The sequence below is a fragment of the Pteronotus mesoamericanus genome, unplaced genomic scaffold (genome assembly GCF_021234165.1).
Source record: "Pteronotus mesoamericanus isolate MK-2021 breed Mesoamerican mustached bat unplaced genomic scaffold, CSHL_Meso_final contig_105, whole genome shotgun sequence".
In the NCBI taxonomy this organism is placed as follows: domain Eukaryota; kingdom Metazoa; phylum Chordata; class Mammalia; order Chiroptera; family Mormoopidae; genus Pteronotus; species Pteronotus mesoamericanus.
Genome location: NW_026555006.1, coordinates 9,467,445 through 9,480,162, shown reverse-complemented (window position 1 = coordinate 9,480,162; position 12,718 = coordinate 9,467,445). Strand labels below are relative to the sequence as shown.

The 12,718-nt window shown below is 41.1% G+C and overlaps 1 pseudogene; it reads left to right on the top strand.

Moving 5' to 3' along the window:
- The first annotated feature begins 8,326 nt into the window (after nucleotides 1-8,326).
- On the top strand, nucleotides 8,327-8,810 carry LOC129069858 (60S ribosomal protein L21-like; annotated as a pseudogene).
- Nucleotides 8,811-12,718: the final 3,908 nt, after the last annotated feature.

The window sequence follows — 12,718 nt, the reverse complement described above, 5'->3', positions numbered from 1 at the left end:
TAGAAATGATGAGGGACCTACAGTCTGCAGATTTGTGTTCCTATGCCACCCCAGTTTTGACATTTATAATAATTTTATTATTGGAACCTGCCTGATTTTTGTTTCATATTTAGATTTTAATATTTTAAAATATTTATTATCAATAAATAAATTTATGGCATTTTTTAACATTTCCACTGATCCCTCCATCTTCTTTATCAGATCCTAAAATGAGCCTTTTTATGTTTTCACTGCTTGTTAAGTTTAGGATATAATACTTGAACTCAAAATGGTCTTGGAGAAAGGGCAGGTATAAGCCATTTTCTGCACTTTTGCTTTCCCATGAGGAAACCGGGAAATAAAATATGCTCGTATAAACTCAGACCTGCTGTAGACATGCCATATCCATTCATGTGCTTTTGAAATGCCTATTAATTGTACATGCATAAATAGCAGGGCAAATCCAAAATCTTCCATAATCTGTCTTCTGCCTACTTCCACCCATCGCTTCCCCACAGGAATCCTCTGTGCCAGCGCAGCTGGTGTCTCCCACCTCTGGTGACTACATCTTCCAGCATCATTACCACCTCTGCATACCTCTGCCTTTTTCAAGAAGCCCTCTTCCCAGCCACCCACCCCAGGACTTTCTGCCTCTTTTACTCATCTGATCACTTATTCATCCACTCTATCATTAATATCTGTATCTATATTAAAATCCACATCCATTTCCATCACCCTACTTCTATATCCACATCCACACTTAATATCTACTTCCACATCCAAGTCCAATGTCCACATCTACAGCCAATATCTATATCCACATTCACATCTAATATCATGTCAACAGTTAATATCTATATTTGCATCCACACCCATCATCCACACCCATGTCTACAACCACATTCAATATCCATCATCCAACATCTATACCCATATCCAACACCTACATTCACATCTACACCCAGTATTCACATCCATATCCACATCCGGCATCTACATTCGACATCCACATCTACATCCAACATCCACATCCATGTCAATATCCATTCTATATTTATATCATCACCCAGATATTATCATTTGTTTTTAGTTATCATTATTTGCCTGGTTTCAATTTGTTTATTTTTAAGAAAAATATATATATATTCTTATATATTAGACCATGAGCTCTTTAGACATAGCAATGCGGTTTACTGATTTTTGTATCTTACACTGGCATGCAGTAGGTCCCCCCACATTTGTGGAAAAGATACCCTATAAACACATCCCCTGTGTCTGCCGTTGTTCTGGACAGTTCAGTCACACCATCTCATTCTATATTCATCACCAGCTGACGTTCTCTCTCCCTCTCCTTCACTGTGCTCCAGCCACACTGGCCTATTTTTTAAATATACAAGCTTGATCAACTCCTGACTTTTGCACTGTCTGTCCATGTGGCTGGAATGCTTTCTCTCCAGATCCTTCCTTGGTTTGTTTTTCCTCTTCATTTTTATTTAAGTTCAAAAGTCAGCTCTGCTGAGAGTTTCATCCTGACCACCTCAGCCAGGGAACCCAGCCTAATCACCCTACAAAGTTAGTCTATATTCTGGTGTCCTCTTTTATTCCTCCGTAACACTTGCCAACACCTGATTGAAATTAGCTTGTTAATTTATTTATTTTACTTGTTATTATCTGTCTGCTCCTTCCCCTTCTCCAACTAAAATGTGACTTTTGTGAAGTCAGGGATTAGCATGTGTTGTTTGTGGTTCTATTTATAGCTTATAATAAACAGTGTTTTGTGCTCAATCATTATCCAAATGAGAAAATTTGTAGACAAAAAACTGAGGCCAGTGGATGTGAAATGACATGCCTCCATTGCAAACTGGCAATTTGTAATGGGCAGATCCGAGACCCAAAGCCCTCCTCAGGATAGGACACTGCTGCTCCATGAACACATGTGGATGCATTGGTAGAAGTGTGATGCTTCTGCTACTTTGCTCAGATCTTTTGTTGTTTCTCCCATTTCCTTGACTATTTTGAAATTATAAGCAACCAGACATATGGGTGTCTAATTTCAGAAACTTTCATCCAGCAGCATAATGATAGCAATAATAGATTCTGTGTATGCTAGTATACCAAGAGCTTTGTATATACTATCTCACTTAATCCCCCTAACAACTCTATGGGGGGGGGGGTAATTTTATCTCCATTTTACACATAAGGAAAACAACACTCAGGAAGATGAAATATCTTACCTAACATTAGTGGTATCAAGACAAGAATGATTGATAAAGATATCAAGACAAGATTCATCTCTTGGCCACCAAAGTCTATGCCCCTAACCGTCATGCTAGACTCAGGACTTTGTAAAAGGCAGGCTATGAGCTGGGTAACAAGAAGTAAAGACTCATTTCCTGACCTCAATAAGCTGACAGTCTAGAAAAGGGAGACATGATGTGGACAGGAAAGGAAGAAGTTTTGGGCTGGGGGTGAGGAGGGCCAGGAAGAACGCCTTGAAAGTGCTGGGTCCTGCAAATCTGAATGGGGGTAAGCATAAACATGATTGAGCTTCTGGTTCTTCAGTGTAACACTGGGGCTGCAGTGAGAAAAGAGCCACTTGGAAATCCCATTTCAGTGATGTATGGGGCCAGCAGCAGGAGAGAGCCCCTCAGTGTGGGACTGGAGAAGTATATGGATAAAGGGGCCACACAGCCCTGCAGCGTGACAGAAGGGAAAGGGAGGAGGCTGACTCAGGCCAACCAGGTGACCTCAGTGGTCCCTAGACCCATTGGCCTACTTCCTTCCCCTCACAGCTTCACGCCACTTAACTCTGACTCATGGCCCCCTGGGCAGAGGAAACCCACAGTGACCCAGTTTTCTGCTCAGGTCATTTGGTTTCATTTTCTAGTATGGAATATGGTCATGATGTAAATTAAGCTTGCAAATTTCCTTGATAACTTTCAAAGCTTCTTGCAGAATGAAAAACAAGTGGTCTGTGACAATGTGGTCACCTTGGTAAATGTTCCATTGCTGACCAGAGAGACAAGGGTTTTGCTATCAGGATGAGGTCCTGTTGGCCTGTTAAGCCAGCAGCCCAAATGCCAGGAAAAAGACTTGTCTCATTTAGGGTTCCAACAAGATCAAAAGACATGCTCAAATGGGATTATTTGGGGGATGTTTAATGAAAGGACCACCATTCAAGCGTGAAGGAAACCAACAGGAAATAATATGGAGGAACCTTTGGGGCTGGTGACAGTAAGGAGCTACTACCACCACCGGGTATTAAAGGGGCAAGAAGAGGGTGCACTTACTGGAACCAAAAGAGGATAGCTGCAGGGAAAGGGCTTCCTGAGAAGAGGCCGCCTTTAATCAAGGAAATCAGCCAAGGCCCAGAGACCCTGAAGGGAGGAAGTTGGAGAGTACAAACCCCCTTTCATTCCCCAGACCTCCCATAGGCTGGACTCAATTGGAAACTGGAGGGCAAGGGGGCTCATTGACTAGTCTGTACAGATTAGCCTCTTGGTATGCAGAGGTGCAGAAGGGTGAGCGTGATCTGAAGGGGCATGGACACTTACAATGGCTATAGCTGGTTGAGAATAACTACACAAAGAGCAACAATTTCGGTAGATAGCTGCCATTGACTACTTGGGTACACCTGGCCCTTTGAAAGCACTTTTGTGGACTAGCTCTTTTGACCCTCACAGCAAGCCCATGAGATAAGCTCCACTCTGGTCCCATTTTACAAATTGGAATTAAAGACGTTAAATACTAGCTGATAAATGGATGAGTGTGGACTTAAACCTGGGCGGACATGATTATGTATCCAATGTTCTTTGTCTACTGGATCACCCCATCTTACCAAAAACAAAATTTGATGAGTTAGATCATAAAGCATTGCTAAAATGGAGGCAGTGACTAAAATATAACCTGAGAGGCAAGGGTGAGAAATTTCCATAAACACAAACTTTATTTGACATAACTGACATTGAACAAACATAGTCCATTTAAAAGATATTAAAGTATAAACATACAGAGGTGGGGGAGGGGGGAGGGAGAGAGAGAGAGCCTATTGCATATAGTTTACAAGCCAAAAGTCTAATTATAGCTGATAAGGCCCCTATGATCTGTACCCTGCCTTACTCATCTTTCCTTCCCCATGGGGCACTATGTCCCAGCCAAATTAACTTTATTTAGGTCTCTAAATAGTTCTCAGGTCCTTGCCCATGCTGTCCCTTCTGTCTAGAACACTTTCCCCTGCTTTCTATTCACCCATCTTATATCCAATTTACCTATCAGGCTCTAGTTTTAACCTTTCTTTTTGCCTTTTCTTCCTCTTTCCCTCTTTTACATATATATTGGGCACCCAGTAGATGTTGCTGGCATTGATCAGCTTTTGTTCCTGCTTTCATGGAGTTTCCATCAAGAAACCTTCCCTTTATGCCCAAGTCTGGGTTGATGGTTTCTCCTAGGTACTTTCTTGGCAGCCTGGGCTACTTCTATTATAGCGTTTTCACTCTGTATTCTAGCACCTGTTCCTGTGCCTGTCTCCTCTACTATACCATAGGCTCCATGACAGTGGGACTATATCTGTCTCTGTGGGTATCAGTTTCCTATTACTGCTATAACAAATGACCGTACACAGTGGCTTTAAGCAACCCAAATGAATGACCTTATAGGTTCTAGAGATCAGAAATCTGACACAGGTCTCACTTGTCTAAAATCAAGGTGTGGGAAGGCTTTATTTCTTTCTGGAGGCTCTATGGAAAAAACCCATTTGGTTGCCTTTTCCTGCTAGAGGCTGCCTGCATTCTATGTCTGATGGTCCTTTTCTTCATCTTCAAAGCCTTAATGGCTGGTAGAATCTTTCTCATATTGTATCACTTGGACATTTACACTTTTGCCTCCTCTTCCATGTTCTAAGGACCCTTGTTATTATATGGATAGTCCAGGCTACTCTTCCCATCTTAATGTCAGCTAACTAGCAACCTTAATTCCCTCTGCCATGTAACATAACATACTCACAAGTTCTAGGGATTAGGACACAGATACCTTTAGGGGGCTATTATCCTGCAAACTACACTGTGCTAGCCTAAGAGCAAAAAATAGAATATCTGAATACACAATGCAGGAAGGTTTTTATGTATGTGGAACATATAAAATCTCTGTAGGTACATAAAGCAAGCGTCTGTATGTGTGACACGTTTGCATGCTGGATGTCCACATGCGTGAATGTGTTTGTGTATGGTTTAGGGGTCTTATATCCCCTGATCTCATTAGCTCTTATTCATGTATATGTTGGGTGGTGGAAGGACCACCCAAAAGAGGAAATATGAAGGCAAACTAGACAACCAAATACTATGTTGCTCACAATTCAACATCTGGAATATTTGGTTTATCCTCCATGTGGACACTTGTGCTTCCAAGACCTGGGTTTTTGTGCTCTACATTCACATGTGTTTATTACCACATTTAGAGTGAAGGTGGCATCCTGCCTGGCCCAGGCAGCCCTTTAGAAGGTCCTGCATGAATCAGCAGACAGCTCAGGGCACATTCAGTGCTGCCAGAAGTAAGCATATCAATCAAATAATACTTTTCCATTTTTCCGGTGAGTGTAACAGTTTCTGACATGGGATCCTGCTTAAATGCCCAGGCCATCCCCTACCTACTTTTGTAAACCCAAGAACAGCAGAGCTTGGCAGAGCCCTTAGGATCATTTGGCTCACACCCTTCACTTTAGGAGCAAGCAACTTGAGCAGGTTCATACAGCCATCCTGAGATGGGACAGGGATGGGAACCCCTATTGCAATTAAGATCTTTATGAGGTCACTATCAGCTCCTTGAGAGCAGGGGTTCTACATGAGGTACTTCATTGGGGTTTTTCCTCCCCAGATCCCCATGATTGTAAGATAAAACTCAGGGATGTTTCTAGACATACCCCCTTTACCCCTAAGTGATTTGTCTCAGAATCTGCCACACTTCTCACATAGAAAACTACATGAAAATCTCAAGTGATGTTTTTCTGCCTGTTCCCTTAAACCTTAGACTGAAGCCAGACCCAAACTGTAGCTTCCTTGTTCAGGGTTTCCAGGCCCTGTCCTGACCCTTCTCAGCCTTCCTAAGCAAAATTGCCTTCTCCATCTGTTTAATCAACACTATTTGGGGGATCCAACTGTGTATAGTCACTATGTTACCTGTCAGTTACCCTGTGGTGAACAAACAGACATGGATCCCTGCCCTCAAAGGGCATATGATCATAGAACATCCATGTTAAAAGCAAATTGAGTCCATCCCAAAGTTACTTCATTTTGAAAAAGAGAAGGGAGCGTAGAAAGAGTAAGAGAGGGAGAGAGAGGAGCATCTCCAATCAGAGTAGGGATGGACAGAAAGAAAAGAGACCATAACAGCAAGAAAAGGCAGTCAGAGACACACCAAGACTCTGAAGGAGAACAATGTGGTGAAAGATCTCTAAAGGTCTTTCGAGAGGCAGAGACAGGACTAAAAAGTCTCCTTATCACTAAGACCCCCTCTAGATCTGCAGAGAATCCCAACAAAGCATTTTGCCTTCAGAACATACAGTACAATCCCTGTGTGTCTCCCTGGTGTGCTCAGATAGAAGGAGGCTAAGACGAGTGGATACCCTCCTTGGAAGCTTCATTGTCCTCCAATGAGTCTGAAGAGAGGGTTGAAGAGTGTATGGTCCAGCTCCCATGAGCAGCCCCCACCATGCCACTACCAAAAGCAGCCCTGCCAGAGTCGGTGGGCAAACAGCACTGCTTTACCTGATGCTGTAGCCCCACCAAAGCCAGCAGGCACACACAGCTTCACAGGGGATACACCTTCAGCAACAGGCTTTGGCACCTGGGGGAACTGAGTTTCTAGGGCCTACAAATCTAAAATAATTGAAGAAATAGTTTGAGAGACAACAAAGAACTACAGCAAGGTTAAATGATAAGATTCCTTTGCTACACAGAGCTACTCCTTCAAGACTTGGAGAGATGGCTATTTTGCCTAATACATAAAAGCAGACACAGAGTCAGACAAAATAAGGATAAAAGTAATACATTCCAAATGAAAAAAACAAGCTAAACTCCAGAAAAGTGTCTTATGAAATGGAGTTAAGTAACTTACTTGATAAAAAGTTCAAAGTAGATGTAATAATGATATTCACTGAACTAGAAAGAAGAACGCATAAACACAGCGAGAACTTTAACAAAGAAATAAAAAATATAAGAAAGTACCAACTAAAAGTCATAGAGCTAAAAAATATAATAACTGAGCTAAAAAATACATTGGAGGGGGGCTCAACAGCAAATTAGATAAAGCAGAAGACAAAATTGGTGATTGAAAAACAAGGCTGTGGAATTCACACACATACAGCAGAAAAAACGAAAAAAGTTCAAAAAGTGAAGATAGCTTAATGGACCTATGAGTTAACATCGAGCAGCATAACATTTTCATTTTAGGGATTCTAAAAGGAGAAGAGAGATAGAAAGTTCAGAAAACTTACTTGAAGGATTAATGGCTGAAATTTTCCTAACCTGGCAAAGGAAACAGACATTCAGATCCAGGAAGCCCATAGAGTTCCAAGCAAAAGGAACCCAAAAAGAGACACATTATAATTAAAATGTCAAAAGTTAAAAATAGAATCTTAAAAGCAGCAAGAGAAAAACAATTTGTTACATCTAGAGAATCCCCATAAAACTATCAGCAGATTTCTCAGCAGAAAGTTTGTAGGCCAATATGGAGTGGCATAATATATTCAAAGTGCTAAAAGGAAAAAACTTTCAACCAAGAATATTCTATTCGCATGGTTGTCATTCAGAACTAAAGTTGAGATAGTTTTTCAGATAAGCAAAATCTAAAGGAATTTCATCACCACTACACTTGTCTTATAACAAATATTAAATTTTAAATGTTTCTTTAAGCTGAAAAGGCACTAACTAGTAACTAGAAAAAAATATAAAAGTAAACAGCTCGCTGGTAGAGGTAAAGATATAGTAAATGAAGTAGATTTACTTCATTTAGTAGATTAATCAGCAATAAAGTGAGTATGAAGGCTAAAAGACAAATATAAATAATTGTAATTACAGTAATTAGATAAGGGATCTAAAAAATAAAAAGAGATTGTAAAATGTGATATCAAAAACAAAATGTGGCAGAGGGAGTGAAGATGCAGAGGTTTAGACTGTGTTACAACTAATGTGCTCAAAATTTAAAAATAGATCATTTTTTATGTATAATTATATATATAAATACATATGTGTATAGGTACATGCTATTATATGTGAGCCTCAAGGTAACCACAAAGTGAAACTTACAATACCCAGCTCTTTTGGCTGAAACTGCCGTCTTCCAGTAATTTGTCAAAATGACTAACACAAAGGGAAAGAGGAAAGGCACCCACTGTATGTTCTCTAGGCCTTTTAGGAAACATGGAGTTGTTCCTTTGGCCACATATATGTGAATCTACAAGAAAGGTGATATTGTAGACATCAGAGGAATGGGTACTGTTCAAAGAGGAATGCCCTACAAATGTTCTCATGGCAAAACTGTAAGAGTCTACAGTGTCACCCAGCATGCAGTAGACATTGTTGTGAATAAACAAGTTAAGGGCAAGATTATTTCCAAGAGAATTAAGTACTTATTGAGCATACTAAGCACTCTAATAGCTGAGATAGCATCCCGAAATATGGGAAGGAAAATGATAAAAAAAAAAAAAGAGAGAAAGCCAAAGAGATACCTAGGTTCAACTGAGGCATCAGCCTGCTCCACCCAGAGAAACACACTTCGTGAGAACCAATGGAAAAGAGCCTGAGCTGCTGGAATGCATTCTCTATGAATTCATGGCATGATAATGTGAAAAAATAAAAGATCTCTGTACTGGTAAAAACAAAACAAAACAAAACAAAAAACCCTATGATACCCAAAAGAATGAGAAAGAAATCTAAGCAATATTACAGAAAGTCATCAGACCACAAGGGAGACAAGTGAGATAAGAAGAAAGGAAAAGTGAAACTAAAAAAGATCCAGAAAACAACACAAGACAATAAACACATACCTAATAGAAATTACTTTAAATGTAAATGGACTCAATTCTCTAATCAAAAGGCTTAGAGTGGCTGAATGGATAAAAAAAAGACCTATTTATACGCTACCTACAAGTGACTCACCTCAGGTGTTAAAACACATGGACTGAAAGTGAAGGAATGGAAAACGATGTTTTATGCACATAAAAAACAAAAGAAAGCTGAGGTAACTATACCTGTATCAGACAAAATAGACTTTAAAACAAAGATTGTAATGAAAGACAAAGATGAGCATTAGAGAACAATGATGTGAATTCAGCAAGAAACTATAACACTTGTAACTATCTATACACCCAACATATATATGTACACATAAAACTAACAGAATCTTGTGTGTCAATTATACTTTGATAATATTAATAGTAAAAGAGTATATGGTCCATCATTTCCTAAGCACTTCTCTGAGCTCTCTCCAGCATCCCTGAACTTTCCCTCCAGTGGAGACAAAAAGTAAACCACCTGCCCCATACGCAGCCTCAGCTCATGCTACCTAGTCCTGTTGTCTGTGGTTGTATATGCCATGCTGTATACAGGGCCTAGGTAAAGTACAGCAAACACTCTAGAAATTGTCTTTGCCTATAAGGCTGAGAGCAGAACCATTCATTTATTCATCCAATATTTATTGACCATCTATAGTGTGATAAGTGTTGTACTAAGTGAATGTCTGCATCTCTAGTCTTGATCTAGGGCTCCACATAGCAGGTTCTCATAATCAAGAAGGATGAGAATACTACTTTAAAGAGAAGGGAACAGAGAACCAGAGAGAATAAAGACCCTGGACAATGGCAAGATCTTCTTGGGTTTGATCTTCAGTTGTCTCTTTTCCCTATCCTAGCCCAGCCCTATCCATCCTGTATGTGTACCCTAACTTTGAGCACAGATTTCCTGGTCCTCAGGCTGAGGCTGAAAACAGGCAGACCTTAGAGGAGAACCTCCCATGCTGAGTCAAGAGTGCTTCTAAAACAAGGATGCTGTTTAAACTCATCTTTGTTTATTCATCATCTAGCTCTAATCCCTGGAACATAGTACATTTTCTGAAAAGTTAGTTGAATGGGTGAATACAGCTCTGTAGTTTAGGCCTCTCACATCTAGAGTCTTTCCTGTCTCATTCACGTCGTAGGAGAGGGGACACTACCCTCAACCTCAGAGCCTCTATGCTGCCCTATTCCAAAAACATGACAATAGGCAAAAGTGAGATCATCCTTGAGGTACGCAGGGATTTCCTCATGTGCGACAGCAACTAGGTCCGGGAAGTACCAGACCTAGTTGCAACCAACTAGAGTTGAGGGAGGAAGGACCCTGAGTGAGATGGCCCCCAGTTCAATTCCTAAGTTCAGGCTTGGAACATAGGTGGGAGGGTCCAAGATGGTAGGGGTCATGGCAGCAGGAGGTTTACAGACTGTGCATGGAACCTGAAGTTAGATGAGACCCAAGACTATTTCTCCTTTATTCTGCCAGGAGGAGTCTGAAGGGGACACACTGCAGCCTATGAAAGCAGCCTCTGCCCTTTGCCATTCAGAGTTTCAGTCTCCCCTCAACTTGAATCAAAGCTTTGTAAATAGTCATCCAAACAAGTATGAAAGCCATGTTTCTACCCTTACCACCACAGGTACATCCCAAAATGTAGGACAAGGGGAGGTCTCCCTTGAAACAGCCTCACTAACACTTCTTGTCTTAGTCAGCTTGGGCTGCCGTAACAGAATACAAAGACGGAGTGGCTTCAACAACAGGAATTATTTCTCATAGTTCTGAAGATTAGAAGTTTAAGCTCAAAGTGCTGGCTGATTTCATTCCCCAGTGAGGGCTCTCTTCCTGGCTTGCAGACTGCTGCCTTTTCCCTATGCCCTTACATGTTGAGAAAAAAAGAGACAAAAAGAGAGCAAGCAAGCTTTCTTGTGTCTTCTCTTGTAAGCATTCTAATCCTTTCATGAGGGCCTCATCCTCATGACCTCATTTAAACATAATTACCTTCCACTGGCCCCATCTTCAATACTATCACACTGAGGGGCTAGGGCTTCAGCATATAAACTTGAATGAATAGAACACAATTCAGTCCATAGTCCCTCTCATAGGCCAGACTGTGCTACGTAGAAGGGAAGTGAAGGTAAGAAGAACTCAGACCCTGTACTCCTTACTTTGGGTAAGGTTAGGCCAAGGCAAAAATGTAGTGTAAAGATGGGTACAAGCTGCTTTGGAAATACAGAGAGAACAAGAGATACTGCTTAGGAGAATTTGGAAAAGTTACATAGTTAGATAGAGGAGCTAATTTTTGATTTGGACCTTCAGGGTTTAATGGGTTTTTGCCAGCTAGAGAATGGACAGAAGAGCACTCTAAGTCAAGGAGCATCATGAAGCATGGCAGAGCATGGCATTGTGGGGGGACTAGTTAGCCACAGGATGGGAGGCTGTATGTGGACATTGAGTAGCAAAGAACGAGCCTGGAGAGATGGCTGAAACTGGCTCACATAGGGCACTAAATGCCATGCTCCAGGGCCTGGACCAGCCTGTGTGGACAATGGGGCAAGAGCAACATAAGTGATACCTAAGCAGGGAAGCAATGAATGATCCTATGTTCTGAATACTCTTACAGCTCAGGAGGTGTTCCTCGTAATGGAGGTGGGGGAGTGAGATTTTCAAGCAGACTCTCTTAGTCCATTTGAGCTGCTACAACAAATGCTACAGACTGGATAGCTTATAAACAACAAAATGTATTACTCATGTTTCTAGAGGCTGGAAGTCCAAGATCAAGGTGGCCATGATGGTGTTCTAGTGAAGGCCCTCTGAGATGCACATTGTGGACTTCTCACTGTGTCCTCATGTGGTGGAAGGTGCTACAGAGTTCTCTGGAGACTTTTCTTCTGTAAAGGCACTAATTCCATTCATGGGGGTTCTTCCTCCTAATACTATCACATTGTGTGTTAGGATTTCAACATATGCTTTTGAGGGGACACAAACATTTAGACTGTAACAGAGACCAACAAGGAGACTATAACAGTGGTCTACATATGAGGTAATAAAAGTCTGAATGAGGCAAATCACTGTGGGAAAGGAGAGAAGTGAACTACTGCAAGAGACATTGGGCAAGCAGAATGAACAGAACTCAAAGCCTGTTTTGATAAGAGAGAGAGAAGTTCGGATGAGTCGTTAGTCGAGGTGCCCTAGTGCATGAGAGCGGCACTCATTGAGGTGGAGGATTTGGTGGGGAGTGCAATTGAGGGAGAGATCACAGATTCCATTTCAGACCATTGGGCTTGATGTTCTTGTCATACGCAATAGCTGGCTGAACACATGGATCTGAGACTTTGGAGCCATAGGCAGTAATAGTATCGGAGCAAGTGAAAGCGAGAGGTTGCATTGAAAAAAGCAAGACACTTAAGGCCATATAGGATGAGAGAAACAAAGAACACATCATCCTTTTGAGACTCAATTTCACTTAGAACCAACAACTGCAATTGTTAGAAAAAGATTCTTCATCCTTCAAACCGAATACACAAACATCAAGATTAGATTCACACCTTTTAGTTAGAACAAGCCATTATCCATCCCATAATTCAATATTCTGCTGAGATATATTAACCTTTGGTTTTCTAAATTCTTACTTCCTTAAAATGAACCAAATGTCTACCTGTGCTTGGAGTCAGAAAGATCCCACCTTAAAATGAAAAGTCAGTCAT